We start from the raw sequence: 6,000 nt of genomic DNA, 5'->3' as shown, positions 1-6,000 counted from the left end.
TTGTTTTATTGGGGGGGGGGGGGGGGGGATACCAGTCAGTATCTGGTGTGACCACCATTTGCCTCATGCAGTGCAACACATCTCCTTCGCATAGAGTTGATCAGGTTGTCAATTGTGGCCTGTACAATGAACACCACCCTAACTTGAACAAAACTGAAAAGCATACAGGAACGTGATAAGTGAATCATGGGAAATAATACAATAAACCTACTTAGAACAGACAGAAGAACTACAAGAAAACAAAACTGAAAACCAAAACCAGAAATACCCAAATACTTAACAGAAGAGAGAACAGTAACTAAGCAAACAAACACTAAATGCTGAAACATAAAGACAGACTGTGAATAACTAGAATGGAACTAAAACATAGCTGTAAAGTAACAAGAAAAGAAAGTGACAAAGCAATATGAGAACATTGAATAAACGTGAAGAAAGAGGCAATAACAAAACAAGACTAAAACATAAACTGAGGTGAAAGAGTAACAAAGGAAGAAGTGACAAAGCAAAAATCAGAACATGGAAAAAACCCCACATGAAGAAAAAGGTAATTAACAAAACGAGGCTGATGCCAAAGGAACAGAACTAAATGAAGAAGGGACATATGGGCTGAAGCCTGGAAAAGGCCGGGACATGACAGAGCCCAGTGGAATAGTGCAGTTACAAGGAGTAGAAGTGGTGAAAGTAGGTGAGTTTAAATATTTGGGGTCAACTGTTCAAAGTAATGGAGAGTGTGGTAGAGAGGTGAAGAAGAGAGTGCAGGCAGGGTGGAGTGGGTGGAGAAAGGTGGCAGGAGTGATTTGTGACCGAAGAATATCAGCAAGGGTGAAGGGGAAAGTTTACAAAACAGTAGTGAGACCAGCTATGTTGTATGGTTTAGAGACAGTGGCACTAACAAAAAGACAGGAGGCAGAGCTGGAGGTGGCAGAGCTGAAGATGTTGAGATTCTCTTTGGGAGTGACAAGAATGGACAGATTAGGAATGAACATATCAGAGGGACAGCTCAGGTGGGACGGTTTGGAGACAAAGTCAGAGAGGCGAGATTGAGATGGTTTGGACATGTGCAGAGGAGGGACCCAGGGTATATAGGGAGAAGGATGCTGAGGATGGAGCCACCAGGCAGGAGGAGAAGAGGGAGACCAAAGAGGAGTTTCATGGATGTGCTGAGAGAGGACATGCAGGTGGTTGGTGTGACAGAGGAAGATACAGAGGACAGGGTGAAATGGAAATGATTGATCTGCTGTGGCAACCCCTAACGGGAACAGCCGAAAGACAAAGAAGAAGAAAATGTTAGAAAGAATTTAATAGTTACATTTATTAACAATGTAGGTTAGAAATTACAAGTTTTACTGTTACAGTGCTGTCAACAGTTAAATATGAGGTCAAGAAAGAGGTCTTTATTTTACTTTTTATAAAACAAGTATATATTTTCATTTAAGTCAAGAAAGGGTGACTATCAAATGAGTTTTGGCAAAACAAGTATCATTGTCATGTTGAGGTGGCAGAGGGTTGTTGTGGGCAGCTGGGGAAAGTAACTAAAAAGTAGCTAGTAATCTAACTTAGTTACTTTTACATTTGAGTAATCCGTTAAGTAACTAAGTTACTTTTTCAAGAAGTAATCAGTAATCAGTAATTGGATTACTTTTTCAAAGTAACTATCAACACTGGATACCGGTATATAAACCCTCCTATTGGTGCATAAACTGGTAGATCGGCCCTTTAGTCATGATTGATTGTGGCCTGAACCAATGAGGTGAGGGGCAGGCCAATTACCCCTCCATCTTGGGCCTCGGTTGGGCTACACAGTGCGCCAGTGCCGGACAGAGCGATAACGAGCGATATGGATGGTGGCAAGAAGAGGAAAGGTGGCGCTGAAAGAGCCAGGGATCAGAAGAGAGTAGCCCTTCAGGCAGATGCTGCAAAATGTCTTAAAATAACAGACATGTTTGCTTCATGTGGACGCAGAGCATCCACATCTGCGGCAGGCAGCCTCAGCAAGTGGCAGAGAAGAACAGGTGGACGAGGCAGGGACCACTACGGCCATGACGGTAAGTGAAGGTTAACTTCAGCTATTAATTGATGAACAGCAACCTAACTTGTTCATAAATCAGACATCTGTGTGTGAGAGAGACATTCTGATCTTCTGGTCTGAAGTAAAGTGATGTCTAACTGGGTCACTCAGATATGAATTAAGGTTGGATATTATTTTCATTCGTGCTAACTCTGCCAGTCACGTAACCTAGCCTAGCAATGTAACCTGTGCAAATGGTGTGCATGGCTAGCTACCATGCTGCCGCCGCCAGGTTGTTTCTTTATTCTTTATTCTATTTGTGTGACGGTCGTGCGTCGGTCATACGAAGTATGCTGTTTTGCACAGTCTGCGGTGCAGTGGCATGGTAAAATGGCGTCCCTGTCTAAAATGTATTTTCCCAAGTTCTGGCATAATTTCACATACCTGACATTTTACTTTAAATTGAGAGTCATTCTCTAAGTTGATTATCAACACAAACTGGTAATAAAAGAAATCCTTGTTGTTACTTGTAGCTTGTAGTGAGACAGACAACTGTCTCCATCTTGTGGCCTTTTTGTGTACTGCAGTTTCAAAAGTTCAACCTTTGTATCCAGTCATTGGTCCAGTCATCCAGTCATTTCTTGCTTTATATGATGAATTGTATCACACAAGTAATGATATATTATTTATAGTATAGCCTACAGTATTTCTATAACAAATGTTTTTATATAATTTCTATTTCTAAATTTAAGTAACAAGGCTGAATGAAATGACGGCTTATTATGTCTAAAAAGTAATGTGACCTACTGTCAATAGATCGTACTTTTGATAAGCCTATAATAACTGTATTTCGGGAGAACTTTTCATAATGCTTCTTATAGTGTTAAAATGTATGTGTCTCCTGGTGCAGATTGATTGGTTAAGGGACCAAAAAAAAAAAAAAAAAACTGTCACAGCAGGCTTAATTTTTTTTCCCCTTCGATACCCGGTGGTGGCCTGGTCTTGGTTAAAAATGCCTGGCCCAGTCCAGCCCTGCTGATCATGTTGTGTGGGCCGCTGAAGAGGAGGTACTGCTGGCCCACCACCACCAGAGGGCGCCCTGCCTGGAGTGCGGGCTCCAGGCACCAGAGGGCGCTGCCGCCTTATGGGAGTAGCCTGGGTGACAGCTGTCACCCATCACCAGACTCAGCTGTTCCACTCAGCACAGAGGTATATCAGGAGGACGGCGTCTCCACCTCAGTGCCGAGATATCGCCTTACGTTAGAGGTAACGTTCTCTGCATTAATATTCTGATTAACTGGCTAAAAGATTTGTTAACCTTTGCAGGACAGCTGATTATTGTGAGCTAAAATTGCTTGGAGAAGTAACTCACCTTTCTGCAGTATTGACGTGAGGTGGAGTCAGCTTCTTCCTCTCTGTGTACTGGGTGCAGCCGCATCCACACCTGTGTGTTTGTTCTCTTGCCAGCATTACCGGATCCGACGAGCGGAGGCAGTGGCACCTGGGAATTCGGGACTTGGCGGTTCAGTATTTCCAGGGTTCGGTGGCAGGGGAAATCTGGGTGGTTCCGGCTCGACTCGGACGGACGTCTCCTACCTTCGAGCCTGCCCACACGACACCAGTGGAATTCGGTGTAAACCCAAATTGTCAATTGTTGTATTGGTTGTGCATTTTCACGACAGTAAAACTTGTTATTTACTTTCTCCATTGTCCGTTCATTGCGCCCCCTGTTGTGGGTCCGTGTTCCAACACTTTCACAACAGGATATCTCGGCCAGCGTCATGGACCCCGAGGGGCGTCAACCGGCTGTTGAACGGCCATGGAAGACCAAGGCGCGCGGAGGCTTCGTGAGGGGTAATCGGTGAGTTGCAGCGGATTCTCACCGCTTTCACCTCTCGGATCGATTTATGACCGAGCAGCACGTTCTCCTGAACCGCAGGGTGGAGGCTCTCGCAGCGCACAAGTGGAGGCGCGCCCTTCGGGCGCCGCTGCGGTCTCTCCTCCCCAGGACCCTGCGCGCGAAAGTGACGTTCCACTGGTCGTTCAACGGTCCCTTCCTCCGTCCCCAGAAGCATACATAGCCCTCCAGAGCCGTACGGAGGCTGTGTGGAGACGTGCGCGGACTTTCTGATGCAGTGTTCGCTATCGTCTTCGCACAGCGTCCATGATGTACGCGACTGATGCTAGCAACAGTAGCTTATGTGATAAATCTGCTATCGCCGGGGAGGCACGCCTTGGGCTACAGCGCTCTGGGAGCAGAACTCACGGCTCCTTCATACTACGATGGGTTTGTACTGGCAGCTCAGAACGGTGTTCGATCATCCCAATAGAGGAGAGTCCGCTTCAACCGCACTACTGTCAATAAGACAGGGGCGTCGGAGCGCAGCTGCCTAGCAGTCGCCTTCCGCATCGCGGGCGGCGAGATCCGGCTGGAATAGCACTGCCCTCCGGGCTGCCTTTGTAAACGGACTGTCACTGGTCCTAAAAGAGCACCTGGTGGCTAAGGATGAACCGCGGGATTTAGATGGGCTCATCGATCTAGTTATACGACTCGACAACCGGTTAGAAGAATGCCGTCGGGAACGAGGAGAAGGGCGTGGCCAGGCACGCGTCGTCCCTCTCCCTTCCGGGTCCGATCGAGCTCCGCCCTCCCCACGCTCCTCTGTTCCTGCGCTCCGTGCGCCTATGGCTCCCCCTGCTGACGAAGCTATGGACACGAGCAGGGCAACATTTAGGGCACCTGGAGCACAAAGGAGGCGGGCCCACGGAGCTTGTTATGTGTGTGGCTCGAGTGAGCATCTCGCCAACGACTGCCCCGAGCGGTTAAACTCCAACGCCCGCCCCTAGAGACTGGGCCAGGGGTGGGCCAAAATATTCACGTGGGACACACCCACATTGCTACACGACTCCCAGTCACGATCCTGTTTGAGGATTCAACCCTGAAGGCCCCAGCACTGGTGGACACGGGCTCTGAGGGGAATCTGCTTGACAGTAGATGGGCCAGGGAGATAGGGCTCCCTCTGGTGGCTCTTACCTCGCCTGTGCAGGTTCGGGGCCGCTAGATGGCTCCTACTCCCACCAATCACAACATAAGACACCTCCAGTAACTCTGGTGGTGTCAGGTAACCACCGGGAGGTGATCGGATTTCTTGTGACTCAGGCCACCTCCCGTGTGGTTTTGGGGTTTCCATGGATGCTAAAGCACAATCCCCGGAATCGATTGGCCGTCCGGGGTAGTGGTTCAGTGGAGCGAAACCTGCCATCGGGAGTGTCTAGGTTCCTCGTTCCTCCCGCTCCCAAGCTAAGGAGGAGGTCCGAGTCCCCCCATCTGAAGGCGGTGCCGGCGGAGTACCATGACCTCGCTGACGTGCTCAGCAAGGATCTGGCTCTCACGCTTCCTCCCCACCGCCCGTATGATTGTGCCATTGATTTGGTTCCAGGCAGTGAGTTTCCGTCCAGTAGGCTGTACAACCTCTCACCGGCCGGAGCGTGAATCAATGGAGACCTACATCCGGGACTCATTAGCTGCCGGGTTGATCCGGAATTCCACCTCTCCGATGGGTGCTGGTTTCTTTTTTGTGGGTAAAAAAGGATGGCGGGCTTCGTCCATGCATTGATTATAGGGGGTTGAACGAAATCACGGTTCGCAATCGATACCCTTTGCCCCTGTTGGATTCGGTGTTCACCCCCTTGCATGGAGCCAATATCTTCACCAAACTTGATCTTAGGAATGCGTATCATTTGGTTCGGATCCGGAAGGGAGACGAATGGAAGACGGCATTTAACACCCCGTTGGGCCATTTTGAGTACCTGGTCATGCCGTTCGGTCTCACTAATGCTCCCGCGACCTTCCAAGTGTTGGTAAACGATGTCCTGCGGGACTTCCTGCACCGGTTCGTCTTCGTGTATCTGGACGATATACTCATCTTTTCCCCGGATCCTGAGACTCATGTCCGGCATGTCCGTCAGGTTCTGCAGCGGTTGTTGGAGAA

Source organism: Thalassophryne amazonica, chromosome 2 (genome assembly GCF_902500255.1).
Source record: "Thalassophryne amazonica chromosome 2, fThaAma1.1, whole genome shotgun sequence".
Classification (NCBI taxonomy): Eukaryota; Metazoa; Chordata; class Actinopteri; order Batrachoidiformes; family Batrachoididae; genus Thalassophryne; species Thalassophryne amazonica.
This window is presented reverse-complemented; position numbering follows the sequence as displayed.